Source organism: Capra hircus, chromosome 26, assembly GCF_001704415.2.
Source record: "Capra hircus breed San Clemente chromosome 26, ASM170441v1, whole genome shotgun sequence".
NCBI classification, from domain to species: domain Eukaryota; kingdom Metazoa; phylum Chordata; class Mammalia; order Artiodactyla; family Bovidae; genus Capra; species Capra hircus.
This window is the reverse complement of record NC_030833.1, coordinates 12883802-12900868: the sequence shown is the minus strand read 5'-3', so window position 1 is coordinate 12900868 and position 17067 is coordinate 12883802. Positions and strand designations below refer to the sequence as shown.

General features: G+C 43.0%; 1 non-coding gene and 1 pseudogene across 1 annotated transcript; both read left to right on the top strand.

Annotated features, from left to right (window-relative positions):
• Positions 1-17067, top strand: part of LOC102191399 — an 88294-nt pseudogene that overhangs the window by 8679 nt on the left and 62548 nt on the right.
• Positions 8819-8891, top strand: TRNAG-CCC. Its single transcript has one exon. It is a non-coding gene; the product is annotated as a tRNA-Gly (tRNA).

The following is a 17067-nucleotide window of genomic DNA, read 5'->3' as shown; positions in this document are numbered from 1 at the left end:
CCTGAAGAAGAACCAGGTGGTAGGGACTTGACCAAGAGGTCACTGGAACAGCGTACCCATGGGGTCTTCCCTTCTTGCCTCGTACCCTAAGAGAAGAGCAGCGTGACAGTCCAGGGCTCTGTGTGGCCTGCCTGACCAAGAGTCTGCCCACATACCACATGCCAGACCCCAACCTGAAGCAAACCCAGCACTCCTGAGCATTGTGGCCTTAGTTCTGACCACTGTCCATGCATTTCTAGTACCTGACTCCACCAGTGCTGGACCTCCCAGCTACAACCTCAGGTTGGTCCTCTTCTGAGCCTCACCTGCCCAGTCCAGGTGAGTGGATATGATCCCAAGAATAAGACCAGGAAACTGAAAACAAGACAAAAGTTGGCCTGCTTCATGGACAGGCTGCCCATGATGTAGGAGATGGAACTGGGCCTCTGGGCATGCAGGGGCTGATGGGTAACCATGGGATAAAGATGGGTAACCTTTAGGGGAGGGCACTGTCAGTCACGATAGAAAGCATCCCACCATCCTAACACAGGGGTCGCTCCACCAGTGTGTTTGTATGCTCAGTTGCTCAGTCATGCCTGACTCTGCAACCCCTGACTCTAGCCTGCCAGGCTACCCTACCATGCTCATCTCTAAAGTGAGGGTGATAAGTGAGACATTCTTGAAGAACATTTCCTCTTTAACATTATCTATCTTTATGATTATGAACTGTGGTGCTAGAGAAGACTGTTGAGAATCCCTGGGACTGCAAGCAGATCAAACTAGTCCATCCTAAAGGAAATCAACCCTGAATATCCATAGGAAGGACTGATGTTGAAGCTGAAACTCCAATGCTTTGGCCACTTGGTGTGAAGAGCTGACTCACTGGAGAATACCCTGATGTTTGGAAAGATTGAGGGCGGGGGGGAAGGGGACAACAGAGGATGAGATGGTTGGATGGCCTCACCAACTCAATGGACACAAGTTTGAGCAAGCTCTGGGAGATGGTGAAGGACAGGGAAGCCTGGCATGCTGCAGTCCATGGGGTTGGGGTAGCAAAGAGTTGGACATGATTGAGTGACTGAATGATAACAACAAATCCTTATGATTCTATTTATTGAGCCTCTTCTGTAACCAGAACTGTGCTAGCTCTTGAAGAAGGCACATAGGATAATCATGGTGGTGGTGGTGATGGTAGCCATTCACATTTACTGAGTCTTCACGATGTGCCCAGTGCGGTACAAAGATCAACTCATTCAATCTTCAGAAATAACTATGGGGAAAAAAAAAAAAGAAATAACTATGGGGTCAATACCATTGTGTATTATCCCATTTGACAGATGAGGAAACTGAGGCCAGAGAGGTTACCTAACTTACCCAAGTTCATACAGCTGTTAAGTGACAGACCATGCTCTCAAGATACTAAACTTCTCTCACATTCCAAACAAGGAGACAGACAAATCTACCTGAAACAACATAAGGGAAAATATGATATAGGATTAAATTGTGCAAAACAAATGTTCAACCCCAAAAGCAGGAATCAGAAAACTATGGCACATGGAGCCAACAATCCACTACCTGTTGTTATAAATAAAGTTTTATTAAAACACAGCCACACCCATTTAGTGCGTATTGTCTACGGTGGCTTTCAGGCCACAATGGCAAAGCCAAGTGGTTGTGACAGAGATCATGTGTCTATGGGCCTAAAATTATTCACTGCCTCCTCAAAGTTTGCCAACCCCCCTCTCTAATGGTGACCAACTGGCTGGCTGGTTTAATATATTAACAGTGATCATCTTGAAGTAGTTGGATATTTTTACTTCTATATTCTATTCCCTATTATATGAACTTGTAAAATGATAATGTATTATCTTTACAGACAGAAAAGAAAATGTCACCAAGAGAACCCTTCTCTATACTTGTATAGAATCATGAACTTCTGGTCCATAGTAAACCTCTGCTCTCTCCACCAATTCCACTTACTACCAACTCTGGAGTGAAATCTGATGGTCCTTGAAGTTGCCCTTCTTACTGACCCAGGAGACTAGAGCCCACCTTTGGAGGCTGAGACAGGAGCACCAAGCCCCAAGGAGGCCTTCTGTGGAGATGCTGAAGAAAAGCATTCCCTTCCCAACCATCTGCAAAGAAATTACCCATGAAACCAACTCTAACCATGCTTTTAAAAACTCCTTCCATCCAAGTCATAATATTTTGGGAGTGAGATTTACTTTACAATATTTCAGTAACTGCAGTGTTGCAACTAGGAGTTCTTTGTAGCTGGTCTCAGGGGCTTTCCTGGGACGTTGCACTTAATGAGGTTTATAATTCAATAAAACTACATCTGCATCTTTAATTATGCCTAACATTTAATCTTCATTGCTCCGCTTGAATTGGAAGAGCTAAAATTAGGTCCGCTGTAGTTTAATCTGATAATAAACATCCATGACATTTAGAGCAAAAATGTACTCATTTCATTAGAGTGACCGACACATTTACCATTTGCCTGAACTGAACAAATATTCTCAACAGTCCCTCCGACTGTAACGGAGAACATTGTTTTAAGCTATCCCCTGTAGACTCCTGGAACTCTGGAGCTGACAAGGACCTTGGAGGTTAAGTAGTCTAAGCACTACTTTTCACATGAGGGCACTGAGGCTCAGAGAGCTGAAGTCATTTGTCCAACATCACACAGCAAGTTAGCAGATAGAGGATATTGCAGGAAATAAGACCCAGGACTCTTAGATCCCTGCCCAGTGACCTATTTGCCATTCCTCTATTGCTATGCTTGCATATACAGCTACAGTAGGACACAATTACTTGTTGGCCAAGACTCCCTCTGGGTAATCACCACCAGCCTTTTTTATGGAATGCAGACAAGATGTCATTCAAGTACCTATACTGAGCATCGTGCCCCAATCCCAAATTCAAAGCAATAACAAATAAAACATAAAAAGAGAAAATTAATAAAACACACCATCATTGAAAAGAAAATCAGTATTTCCAAGGACAAAAACTCAATAAAACAAAACATTACATGAACTGAAGCTTCGAGCTATTTGCCTGCAAATCTAGAAGGAGGCAGAGGTGGTTAGCAGTTTAATTCCACCAGTAACCAAAACTGCCCCATCAAAGACCAAGGATGAAACCCAGGCTCTTTTTTTTTTTTCAGTTTGTGCTTTGGTTTATTGAGTTTTGAAAAACTTTTTCTTTTGTATTGGTGTATAGCCAATTAACAAACAATGTTGTGACAGTTTCAGGTGAACAGCAAAGGGACCCAGCCATACATACACATGTATCCATTCTCCTCCAAAGTCCCCTCCCATCCAGGCCACCGCAGAACATTGAGCAGAGTTCCATGTGCTGGACAGTAGGCCCTTGTCAATTATCCATTTTAAACATAGCAGTGTGTATGTGTCCATCTCAAACTCCCCAACTATCCCTCTCCCCCATTCCACCCCCCTCCCCCGCCCCCCACAATCATAAGTTTGTTCTCCAAGTCTGTGACAAGACCCAGGCTCTTTGATTTAAGCTGAGACAGAGGCTAAAAAATTAGGGAATGACACAGCTAGACAATCACAATGTGGCAAGCATCATAGTAATAATTAATAATAATAATTCAGGCAAGAATCATTAATAGATGCTAAAACCTGTGGATAAAAATTTGAGGATAAACAAGATATTTACATAGTCTTTGAAACTTCCCCAGAAAATGCTAATTACTTACAAAGAGGAAGCTATTAACTATGAAAGTGGAGAAGGCTTACGGACACCACCTGGACCAGGTGGCCAAAGTTCACAACAGCAGCGGCGGCACAAACAAGAACACAGCATCACTTTTTGGACTCTTTCCACTTCACCAGGCTTTATATTTTGCCTTTGACTCATTCTCACTGTAAACCCATCTGTTCTCTGCTTCCGCACTATCTTGAACCATCATCTCTTACAAGGCAGGGATTGGTCTGCTTCATTTATCTGGAAGGAGCTGGTCAAGAGACAGATGTTTCTGATTCCTCACAAGGGTTTTTACACCTAATTTCTCATTGACCCTCATAGTCTGAAAATTAAGGAAAACATATTTTTCTCCCATTAAAAAAAAAAAAATCCAAAAAATATGCACAGAGAGATTAAGCCACTAGCCCAAAGTCACACAGCCAGCGAGTGGTTGAGCCCATATCTCCTGGCTCCAATGGTGAGATACTGCAGTACACGTGGCAGTTGACTCCCCAACCCCATCCCCCTCTCCCACTGTGTGGCCACAGTTCAGTTTCAGGGACTGACCCTGCCTCTAGGTGGGTCCCACTTCAGTTCAGTCAGTTCAGTCGCTCAGTCATGTCTGACTCCTTGCAACCCCATGGACTGCAGCACGCCAGGCTTCCCTGTCCATCACCAACTCCCGGAGCTTGGTCAAACTCATGTTCATAGAGTTGGTGATTCCGTCCAACTATCTCATCCTCTGTCATCCCCTTCTCCTCCTTCCTTCAATCTTTCCCCAGCATCAGGGTCTTTTCCGATGAGTCAGTTCTTTGCATCAGGTGGCCAAAGTACCAGAGTTTCAGCTTCAGCATCAGTCCTTCCAATGAATATTCAGGGCTCGTTTCCTTTAGGATGGATTGGTTGGATCTCCTTGCAGTCCAAGAGACTCTCAAGAGTCTTCTCCAACACCACAGTTCAAAAGTACCATTTCTTCGGTGCTCAGCTTTCTTTACAGTCCAACTCTCACATCCATACATGACATCAGAGGGCAGGCAGAATGAAAACCACAATCACAGAAAACCGATCTGATCCCATGAACTACAGCCTTATCTAACTCAATGAAACTATGAGCAATGCCGTGTAAAGCCACCGAAGATGGATGGGTCATGGTTGAGACTTCTGACAAAACATGGTCCACTGGAAAAGGGAATGGCAAACCACTTCAGTATTCTTGCCTTGGGAACCCCATGAACAGTATGAGAAGGGCTCCACTTAGTTAGTGCCAGCCATGAAAGCCCATCTCTCTTCTTCAGCAATTGAAGCAAGAGCTCAGGCCTAAGCTCATCAGCATGTGACATTCTCCAGGGTCTGGGGAACAGTTCTAGCCAACGAGACATGATAAGAAGTCTGTTGGGAGTTTCAATTCTTATGCTTCCTTACTTTGAAGAACAAGATTAGGAAGCTTCTCTGTCTTCCTAAGATAAATACAGAAGAAGGTAAATCAGCTTGCTGCTGGCAGCAGTTCTACAAAGAAGGGAACCAGCCCTAGAACTAAACTAACACTGTGGATGGTGGAAGAAAGAAGAAAAAAGGACCAAGCATCCGTGATGACCTTGTGAAGTGCAATGTCAGACAATCTTGAAACCACATTAAGTTGGGTCATCTGATCATTGCAATCAAAAGCATCTTCCTGGGGCTTCCCTGGTTGCTCAGCTGTAAAGACTCCACCTGTCAATGCAGGAGACACAGGTCCAATCCCTGATCCAGGAGGATCCCACACACAGGAGAGCAAGTAAGCCAGTGCACCACAACTATTGAGCCTGTACTCCAGAGCCTGGGAGTCACAAGTGCTGAAGCCCTTGCAGCTAGACCCGGTGCTCTGCAGCAAAAGAAGTTACCGAATGAGAAGCCTGCGCACGGCGACTGGAGAGGAGCCCCCGCTCACCGCAAACCAGAGAAAATTCAAGCGCAGCAAAGAAGACCCAGCACAGCCATAAAAAAATAACTAAAAATTATTCATTTAAAAAAAGCACCCTTCTGGTTACAGGCCCCTTCTTCCCTAAGGCGGCCTGGCAAATGTGGAGCCCAGCAGTCCAAGTGTGCCATTAAGCCCCAAGGCAATAATGACACCTGCCTCATCAGCCCCGATATTCCCCCGCTGTCCTCAAATGGCTGTTTGTTGACACTGTCTCTCTTGAGCTGCTTTAACTTCGCAGGGAAGGTGGTTCTATGGTGCTGTGAGTCATCCTTCCAAGTCACAGCCTTCATGCTAAGGCAGGGTGAAGATGCGTCTGTTCCCAGTACCCACTGCCCCTTCTCCTCCCCCACAAAGGGCAGCTTTCCTCCGGAATCCACGCACATGCAGCTTCTTCCTCACTGTACCAGCAGGTCCCAGGCCTGTTGCTTGCTGCTTCCAGTTATTCGCTTGGAATAAGAGCGTCTGGGAAGTCAAAACCAGCCTTACTCTACCAGCGTGAAAAGAAGACACAGAAGCAGCCTTTTGGCTTCACAGAGGGAAGGATCTGGGATTTTTCTCCTCTTCCTATGAACATCAGGGCTCCTGCCTACATGGGTCTCTGATTACACAGCCATTTGGAAATTCTGTGAATTGGAAGCAGCACTGTCATTGACTTCCTACAAAGAAGAGGCAGCGGGAGAAGTCTTCCGGCAGAGGGACACAGGGGCAGCCATCTGGCTGGAAGTCACTGTATTTACATAAGTTGTCGCTTCCCTTCAGGTGGCGAGGAGCAGTGTGCTAGGGAAGGGGTGCTAACGACCAAGGCCATGCTTGACACCACGTATTAATCAGGATTTTATTTTATTTTTTATTTTCTGTATTTTATAATGCTTTATAAAGCATTGTAAGGGACAGAGACTGACCCTCCCGGGCCTGGCTAATTCCTAAAGACAGTGAAAAACTTGCCTTCAGTATGCTGTTCTGTGCCAACCAACCAACCCAAAGCCCATACCTCTGCCCCCTCCTTTATCTAACTTTCTCATACCACACTGATGTTTCCCCTGTCCTAAATGATCCCCAGGCCAGGTGCCAGACATATAGAGACCTCTGTTATAGCCCAGAGCCCACTCACATTATTCAGACTATAAAATCCTGGTAGTGGTTTAGACACTAAGTCATGTCCGACTCTTTGGGACCTCAAGGACTGTAGCTCACCAAGCTCCTCTGTCCACGGGATTGTCCAGGCAATGGAGTGGATTGCCACTGCTTTCTTTAGGGGATCTTCCCGACCCAGGGAATGAACCCCGGACTCCTGCATTGTAGGTGGATTCTTCACTGACTGAACTACCAGGGAAGCCAGCCATAATACAATCCTAAACTTGTTCAAAGTGGCCAGCCATGTCTGCCCACTCCTTCCCATGGAAACCTCAACAAAGGCTCTGGCCCTGCCCTCTCTTCCCTTCTTCACTCCTGACATACCCAGGTGCTTCCCCAGGTGACCTGCAGAGCATGGTGTGTCTCCTGCTTTGGGGAACTGTGGGTAATAAACTCTTCTTTTAAGGCAATTAAGTTTCCATGTCTGTCATCTTACCATATCTGATTAAGCCAGATCAGACAGCATGAGGAAGGGAGCATGATTGTAGGTAATGCCTACCACACTGCAAAGTAGGAATTATTAGCTCCATTTTTCACGTGCATAAAGTGAAGCTCAGACAGTTGAGTAACTTGCTGGTGTTGATTAACAGGGAATACTGATCATGAGCTAAGGGTGCTGCAGTCAACTTCTTTTTTTATAGAGATATATGAAATTTTAGAAATACTGTTATTTGGTGGGAGAGTTGAATACTATTCATCAAAATTTTAAAGTTTTATTTTAGGAGAGAAATTTCTTAGGCTTAGTTAGTAGAGATGAAATATGTTATGTGAGTCCATTCAGAGGAGCTATTGGGGAAAACTGACAGAATAACTCGCAGGCACTGGCTGTCGTTACTGCATCAAATCTCCTGGGCTTTTTGTTTACATTCTTACAACCTGAAGAGGAGGCAAGCCAAGTTGGAATGAGGCCAGCGGAGCAGAGGGTCCAGCTGAGACTGAACTTGCAGTCCCTCCCCAGGGTATCCCAGTGACAAAACAGGCCACCCCCAGCATGTCAGTGATGTGATCACATAAGGAAAACCACATGCAGGAAGTAAACATTCATTAGAGGAAGAGCAACACATGGTCTTGCTGTTACTCATATCTGGCCTGGGGACCAGCAGCAACCGCATCACTCATGATGTTAGAGACGCAGAATGTCCAACCACATCCCAGACTCCGGGAACCGGAATCTGCAAGTTAACAAGATCGTCGGATGCGTCACATGCAAGTCACAGTTTGGAAAGCTCTAGTCTTTATAGTAGGAGAAGGCGATGGCACCCCACTCCAGTACTCTTGCCTGGAGAATCCCATGGACGGAGGAGCCTGGGTGGCTGCAGTCCATGGGGTCGCTTAGAGTCAAACACAATTGAGTGGCTTCACTTTCACTTTTCACTTTCATGCATTGGAGAAGGCAATGGCAACCCACTCCAGTGTTCTTGCCTGGAGAATCCCAGGGACGGGGGAGCCTGGTGGGCTGCTGTCTATGGGGTCGCACAGAGTCGGACACTACTGAAGTGACTTAGCAGCAGCAGCAGCAGCGGTCTTTATAGTTCCACACTTGAGAATGGGGGACAGTGGGGAAACGTTTAGGATGTGATTGAAGGATGAGATCAGAGATGGACTGAAGCTGTAACTGGAAGGACTTGTGCTGAGTCTGTGTGTATGGTGCCTCTTTGGAACCACAGACCCAATAGAGCTCCCATTGCTTTCCTGGTGAGGTTGTCAGGGCATCACCAGCTCATCCTGGATAATCCTTTGTCATGGTGAGGGGGGTGCTGTCTTGTGCATTATGGGCTTCTTTAAAAACCAATGTACACTTTCTCCCAGCATACCTCGTGGCCTGTCTTCTGCATCAGCCACCCTGCCTTTAGACATGTTATCTTTACTTTCCATCCCCTTCCCAACCAGTCTGTCTTCTGTACAACCTCCTGGCTTGCTTCCACCTTCTATCATTCTCCTCTTCACTAGCCATCCTGAGTAGCCTCACAAAATCCCAGAAGGAGGTTCTAGTCTCTGGAAACAAATTTGGCTACATGAATCAGAAAACTAGGGACTTCCCTGGTAGTCCAGTGGCTAAGACGCTGGACTCCCATTGTAGAGGGCCCAGGTTCAATTCCTGGTCAGGGAACTAGATCCCACATGCCACAACCAAGATCAAAGATCCTGCATGCTGCAACTAAGACCTGGTGCAGACAAATGAATACTTTTTTTAAAAAGAGGGGGGAAAAAACAAAAATAAAAAGTATCATAAGTATCCCAGATCTCAGTTTCCCATATCAAGTTCTGGAAGTCAGCTGTCCAAGGTTTGTACTACAGTCCCCTTATTCCTCCCACTAGGCTTTGTATCACAGCTGGGAGTGCACTCTGCTATCAGGTCCAAGACGGCTGCTGTAGCAGGGGCATCATGTGTGTTCCCAGCCCAGAAAGGAGAAAAGGGATGAGACGGGCCTAAATCCACCCTTTAAGCACATTTTCCAGGATTTTGCTGACATTTTGGATGCTGTTGTTATTATTGTTCAGTCACTAAGTCATGTCTGACTCTGTGACCCCATGGACCGCAGCACACCAGGCTCCCATCTCCTACACTATCTCCCCAAGTTTGCTCCAAATCATGTCCCTTGAGCTGGTGATGCTATCTAATCATCTCATCCTCTGCCACCCCCTTCTCCTCCTGCCCTCAATCTTCCCCAGCATTAGGGTCTTTTCCAGTGAGTCAGCTCTTCACATCAGGTGGCCAAAGTATTAGAGCTTCAATATCAGTCTTTCTGATAAATATTCAGTGTTGATTTCCTTCAGGATTGACAGGTTTGATCTCCTTGAAGTCCAAGGAACTCTCAAGGGTCTTCTTCAGCACCACAATGTGAAAGCATCAATTCTTCGGCACTCAGCTTTCCTTAGGGTCCAACTTTCACATGCGTACATGACTACTGCAAAAGCCACAGCTTTGACTATATGGAGGTAAGAACGTAAAAGACTTTTGATACCATGGTAACAACAAGAAAAATCTGGACAAAAGTTAAAATCTTTCTCAGCAGGTCTAGCAAAGAGTAGAAGGAAGCCTTGATTAACTGAATTCCAAAAACCCATTCATAGGTGAGCACAGGGCCACAGCAACTGCCCTGCCTGAAAAAGGATGGGCAACTGATCTGGGCACATGGGGCAACACGGAGGGGAGAAATGGTCCAGGAATGAGGAGAGACCAGCTCAGTCTTAGCTGCCTGTGTAGCTGTTAGGGTTGATTAGAGAAACAAAACTACTACTATCAGAGAAACAGGGATTAATTTCATGAGTTTGAAAGCTGGGGACCTGGTGAAGCAGACTCACAGGCTGTTGCCTCTGTAACTAGTATTAAGCCTTAACTCACCAGAGGTCAGCCCGACTGGCAGCCAGAAAGGAAAATTGAATGTGGACAAAGGAAAGGACCAATTAGAATCACAAGGATGGACTGAAACTTATGGGGACAAATTGGAATGCACAGCTGTCACTCAAAGTTTCCAATCTGAATGCTCTGGATGATTTATAGGAAAAGCCAACAGCCTTTGCCTCAGAAGTACAGCTGACCTACAATCAGAGAAGAAAGGTAGGCTCTCAAGGGAGCTAGAGAGCTGGCCATCAAGGTAAGCATTCCCATTGTTCTCGCTAACCTTCCAAACGTCCAACAATGGACCTTCAGCTTCACTTCTATCTGCCAAATCTTGTGCAAAATGTCTCCTGGGGCCTCAACTAACCTAGAAGTACAGAGAAGGAAATTCTCGGAAACATATTTCCTGTTCAGCCAAACTGACAAAGTACAGAGCTGCCACAGACCGTGTGCAGGCTGGCAGGAGGACATCTGAAAGAATTCTAGCAGGAATCTGAAAGAATCCCAAGTGCAAAAATAAATTACTCAGCCCAACAATGCTGCTCTGTCAAAGCCGTTGCCAAAGAAGGAAGGAGTCATGAAGAAAGGGCAGGTGAGCAGAGACAATTCTCTTAGTCCCACTCAGCTTCGGGATGATCACGGTGGTTGGATGTGGGGCCCCTGAGGAGTTCGCTGAATGCACAAAACCAAAAATATCTGAAAGTCTAATCCAATCTTCTCCCAATTCAAATACTGACCAGAGAGAAAAGCTGGAAAACAAATGAGAGTTTACCTTAAAACAGGTAAACTGTCGATCTAATTAAGGCTGCAGCCCAACCAGACTCAAGGAGGAATGGCTGATTCAGTCTCTCACACTGTGTGCAAGACAGAGGAGTGGGTTTGCCTGTTCTGGAAAACAAAGCAAAAATATTATACTTTACTCTCCAGAGAAAAAAGATTATGAATCATGCAAAGAAGCTAGAATGTGTAACCAAAAGTCAGGAAAATCGTAGTCAATAGAAACAGATCCACAGACAAATACTAGTTAATGGATTGACAGATAAGAAATTTAAATCAACTCTTACAAATATATTAGGTTATAGGAAGAGATTAATATGGTGACTGAATATATGGGCTATTTCAAGATAAAAGGAAAAAAGTTAAAATTGAAAAAACTATAACAATACATTGTAGGATTTAAAGTGTATGTAAAAGTGAAATATGACAACAGCACATAGGATGGGAAAGGAGTAAAGGTTCTTATATTATTTATGAATTTGAGGTGGACTGTGATAAATTATACAGTCAGCAAAAACAAGACTGGGAGCTGACTGTGGCTCAGATCGTGAACTCCTTATTGCCAAGTTCAGACTTAAATTGAAGAAAGTAGGGAAGACCACTGGACCATTCAGGTATGACCTAAATCAAATCCTTTATGATTATACAGTGGAAGTGACAAATAGAGTCAAAGGATTAGATCTGACAGAGTGCCTGAAGAACTATGGATGGAGGTTCCTGACATTGTACAGGAAGCAGGGATCAAGACCATCCCCAAGAAAAACAAATGCAAAAAGGTAAAATGCTTGTCTGACAGGCCTTACAAATAGCTATGAAAAGAAGAGAATTGAAAGGCAAAGGAGTAAAGGAAAGATATACCCATTTGAATGCAGAGTTCCAAAGAATAGATCAATGTAAAGAAATAGAGGAAAACAATAGAATGGAAAAGACTAGAGGTCTCTTCAAGAAAATTAGAGATACCAAGGGAACACTTCATGCAAAGATGGGCTCAATAAAGGACAGAAACGTTATAGACCTAACAGAAACAGAAGATATTAAGAAGAGGTGGCAAGAATACACAGGAGAACCATACAAAAAGGATCTTCATGACCCAGATGACCACGATGGTGTGATCACTCACCTAGAGCCAGACATCCTGGAATGTGAAGTCAATTGGGCCTTAGAAAGCATCACTATGAACAAAGCTAGTGGAAGTGATGGCATTCCAGTTGAGCTATTTCAAATCCTGAAAGATGATACTGTGAAAGTGCGACACTCAAAATGCCAGCAAATCTGGAAAACTCAGCAGTGGCCACAGGACTGGAAAAGGTCAGTTTTCATTCCAATCCCTAAGAAAAGCAATGCCAAAGAATGTTCAAACTATCACACAATTGCACTCATTTCACACGCTAGCAAAGTAATGCTCCAAATTCTCCAAGCCAAGCTTCAACAGTATGTGAACCATGAACTTTCAGATGTTCAAGCTGGATTTAGAAAAGGCAGAGGAACCAGAGATCAAATTGTCAACATCCACTGGATCATCGAAGAAGAAAGAGAGTTCCAGAAAAACATCTGCTTTATCGACTATGCCAAAGCCTTTGACTGTATGGATCACAACAAACTGTGGAAAATTCTTCAAGAGACAGGAATACCAGACCACCTTAACTGCCTCCTTGGAAATCTGTATGCAGGTCAGGAAGCAACAGTTAGAACTAGACATGGAACAACAGACTGGTTCCAAATAGGAAAAGGAGTACATCAAGGCTGTACACTGTCACCCTGCTTATTTAACTTATATGCCGAGTACATCATGTGAAATGCTGGGCTGGATGAAGCACAGGCTGGAATCAAAATTGCCGGGAGAAATATCAATAACCTCAGATATGCAGATGACACCACCCTTATGGTAGAAACCAAAGAACTAAGGAGCCTCGTGATGAAAGTGAAAGAGGAGAGTGAAAAAGTTGGCTTAAAACTCAACATTCAGAAAGCTAAGATCATGGCATCTGATCCCAATACTTCATGGCATATAGAAACAGTGACCGACTTTATTTTCTTGGGCTCCAAAATCACTGTAGATGGTGACTGTAGCCATGAAACTAAAAGATGCTTGCTCTTTGGAAGAAAAGTTTTGACCAACCTAGAGAGCATATTAAAAAGCAGAGACATTACTTTGTCAACAAAGGTCCATCTAGTCAAAGCTATGGTTTTTCCAGTAGTCATGTTACGGATGTGAGAATTGGACTATAAAGCAAGCTGAGCACCGAAGAATTGATGCTTTTGAACTGTGGTGTTGGAGAAGACTCTTGAGAGTCCCTTGGACTGCAAGGAGATCCAACCAGTCCACCCTAAAGGAGATCAATCCTGAATATTCATTGGAAGGACTGATGCTAAAGCTGAAACACCAATACTTTGGCCACCTGATGCGAAGAGCTGACTCACTGGAAAAGACCCTGATGCTGGGAAAGATTGAAGGCAGGAGGAAAAAGGGATGACAGAGGATGAGATGGTTAGATGGCATCACCAACAGGATGGACATGAGTTTGAGCAGGCTCTGGGAGTTGGTGATGGAAAAAGGGAAGCCTGGCATGCTGCAGTCCATGGGGTCGCAAAGAATCAGACATGACTGAGCAACCAAACTGATGATAAACTAAGAATGTATATTTAATCCCTAGAGAAACCATTGCAAAAGTATAAAGAGAGAGAGCTGAAAACTCAATAGGAGATATAAAATATGAGGGACTTCCCTGGTGGTCCAATGACTAAGACGCCATGCTCCCAGTACAAGGGGCCTGGGTTCAATCCCTGATCAGAGAACTAGATCCCACATGCCACAGCTAAGAGTTCACATGTTATAGGTAAAGATCCTCAATGCTGCAACTAAGACCCAGTGCAGCCAAACAAATGAATAAATAAAATTTTTTTTTTAATGAAATAAGTACATGCTAATCCAAAAAAAAAAAAAAAACAGGGAGAAAAGAAATAAAGAACAGGTGAACCAAATAGAAAACAAATAACAGAAAGATTCGCTGCTGTTGTCAGTTGTCCGTCAGTCGTGTCCCAGTCTCTGTGACCCATGGACTGTGGTCCTCCAGCCTCCTCTGTCCGTGGGATTTCTCAGGGAAGAATACTGGAGTCCATTGCCATTTCTTTCACCAGGGGATCTTCCCGACTCAGGACCGAACCTGCATTTCCTGCGCTGGCAGGCAGATTCTTTACCGCTAAGCCACAAAGGAAGCCCTACAGAAAGATAAGCACAACTGTATCAATAATTTATATCGCATTGAATGGATTAAACACTCCCATTCAAAACTAGAGATTGTTAGACTAGATACAAAAGCAAGACCAAACTATCTGCTGCCTACTCAGGAGAAACACACTTTAACTACAAAGATTAAATCTTTTGGCCGTTCCTCATAGTCAGTTGGTAAAAAGTCCACCTGCAATGCAGGAGACCCAGGTTCGATTCCTGGGTCAAGAAGATCCCCTGGAGCAGGAAATGGCAACCCACTCCAGTATCCTTGCCTGCAGAATCCCATGGACCGAAGAGCCTGGCAGGCTACAGTCAATGGGGTTGCAAAAGTCAGGCACCACTGAGTGAGGCACACACCAAATGTAAAAGGATGGAGAAAAATAGGCCAAAGACTAATCATAAGAAGCTTAGGTGGCTATCGTATTACTAGGCAAAGTAGACTTTATGATTTTAAAAATTACCAGAGATAAATTTAAAATTCATAATGATAAAAGGGTCAATTCAATAAAAATGCAAAACTGCCTTCAATGAATATGCAACATAATTTCAAAATGCACATGGCAGAAATCAGAAAAGGGAGATACAGACAAATCCATAACCACAAAAGTATATTTCAGCATTACCTTCTCAGGAATTCATAGAAATAGACAAAGCATAAGTAGAAATATAGAAAATCTGAATAACACCATCAACCAGCTTGACCTAACTGACATTTATGAAATATACTAAACTGTGATACAAGTCTCAAAATTTTTTAAATTTTGAAAATAATTCAGAATATGGTTTTGTGACGAAAGGTAGTTAAATTAGAAGTCAATAACTTAAAAATCTAGAAAACCTCTAAATATCTGGAAATCAAGCAGCACTCTTCTAAGCAATACATGGATTATGAAGAATTCACAGGAGAAATTAGAAAATATTTCCAACTGAATGATAATGGAATGGATAGTTCATTCATAGAATTCTCACCTGCCAACTGAATGATAAAGAAAACACAACTTATCAAATTTATGGGATGTGGCAGAGTACTTAGAGGGAAATTTACATCCTTAAATGCTTATATTAGAAAACAAAGATTTAAATCACTAATCTACATCTCCACTATAAGAAGCTATATATTAGAATGAAGAATACAAAATTAGTAGAAGGAAGAAAATAATAAAGAGTAGAAATCAATGAAATAGAAAATATATGAACACTAGTAGATTTAGCAACATCATAGGATACAAGGAAAATAAACAAAAAATTAGTTGAATTTCTATACACTGGCAGCATATAATGTTTAAAATGAAAATTTTAAAAGAATAACGTCTGCAATAGCATTTAAAAAATACTTAGAGGCAAATTTAACAAAAGACATGCAAAACTCCTTCACTGAAAATTACAAACATTGCTGAGAGAACTTTAAAAAGACCTAAAAAATGAAATGACATACCGTGTTCATGGGTTATAAACGTTTGGTATTATTAAGATATCAATTCTTAACAGGCTCAAAAGAATCCCACTAAAAAATTCCATTTCTGTAGAAATTGAAAAACTGACTCTAAAATTTATACAGAAATAAATACGAAGGATTTAACTAGTCAACGCAATTTTGGAAAAAATTTTTGGAAAACTCACAGTCCTTGCTTCAGATTAAGCCACAACAATCAAGATAGTGTGGGATTTGCATAAAGACAAAAATATGAATGGAACAAAATCGAAATTCAGAACCAGACCCAAATATATACTAACAACTTACTTTTGCCAAAACCTAAGACAATTCCTTATGTGTGTATGGACGGGGGTGTCTTTTCAACAAATTATTATGCTGGTACAACTAGCCATCCACCTGGTGAAAAAAAAAAAAAAAAAGAACCTCCACCCCTACCTTATCCCATATGCAAAAATCAGTTTAAGATGGGTCACAGACTCTAACATAAAAGCTAGCATTGTAAAACTTCTAGAAGAAATCATTTGAGAACAGCTTCACAAATCTGAGGTGGAGAAAGTTATTAAAGAGCACACAAAAACTGTAAGCCATTAAAAAGGATATCCATCTCTTCCATTTTATCAAAATTAAACACTGCTGCCCTTTTGAAAAACACTGTTAAGAAAGCCACTGACTGAAGAAAATGCATGCTAAATACATTTCCAATAAAGGAACACCACTTCTGCTTGGATCTAAATGACTAGAATTTAGTCACATGGCCACACTTAGCTGTAAGGCAGGCCAGAAAAGTCTAGTTTTATTTCAAGCAGCTTTGTGCTCAATTAAAATTGCTTTTCTTCTTATTGTAGAAGAAAGTAGAGACTTGATTTAGCAGGCCAGCTAACTATCTCTGCCACTGGCCAACAGAGCAAATAAAGGATTTTTTTTTTTTTTGAGGGAGAGGAGCACAAAGATGATGTCAAATACTTATAATAATTTAATGTCTTCTAATTTTTGCTATTATGCTACTCTCTAATTTTTCAGTGTTCCCTTTTCCTTACTATAATCAGGCAAAGTCAGTCTTTCTACAGTGACCGTAACCTTGAGAACCTGCCGAGGGCACACTAGTGACAAATAGAAGGAGAACAAAGGATGGAGGGCTGGGAAGGAAAATGAAACAGCCTTGAAAGTGTGAATGAAAACCTGCCCAGCAGACACCGCAAGTGTGATTCCTGCCACCTTCTAGTTAGAGGAAACCACCACCTTTGCGTTTAAGGCTTGGCTTGGCTCCTGTTGGGGGCCACACTGGATTTTGCTGGGTTTAATCTATTTTGCAAGATGCAGCAACAGTAGCATCCCCCGTCCCTGGAAGTTTTCTGACCTTTCCGGGAAATGCTGGGGATGCCTGCCACAAACACAGATCTTCCTCTCCGGAGATAGTCCAACATGGACGCTGCTAGGATTCTCCTACAGAGAAATCTCATTCCATAGGCAGGTACTGAAGAAGAACGCGACTTTATTTC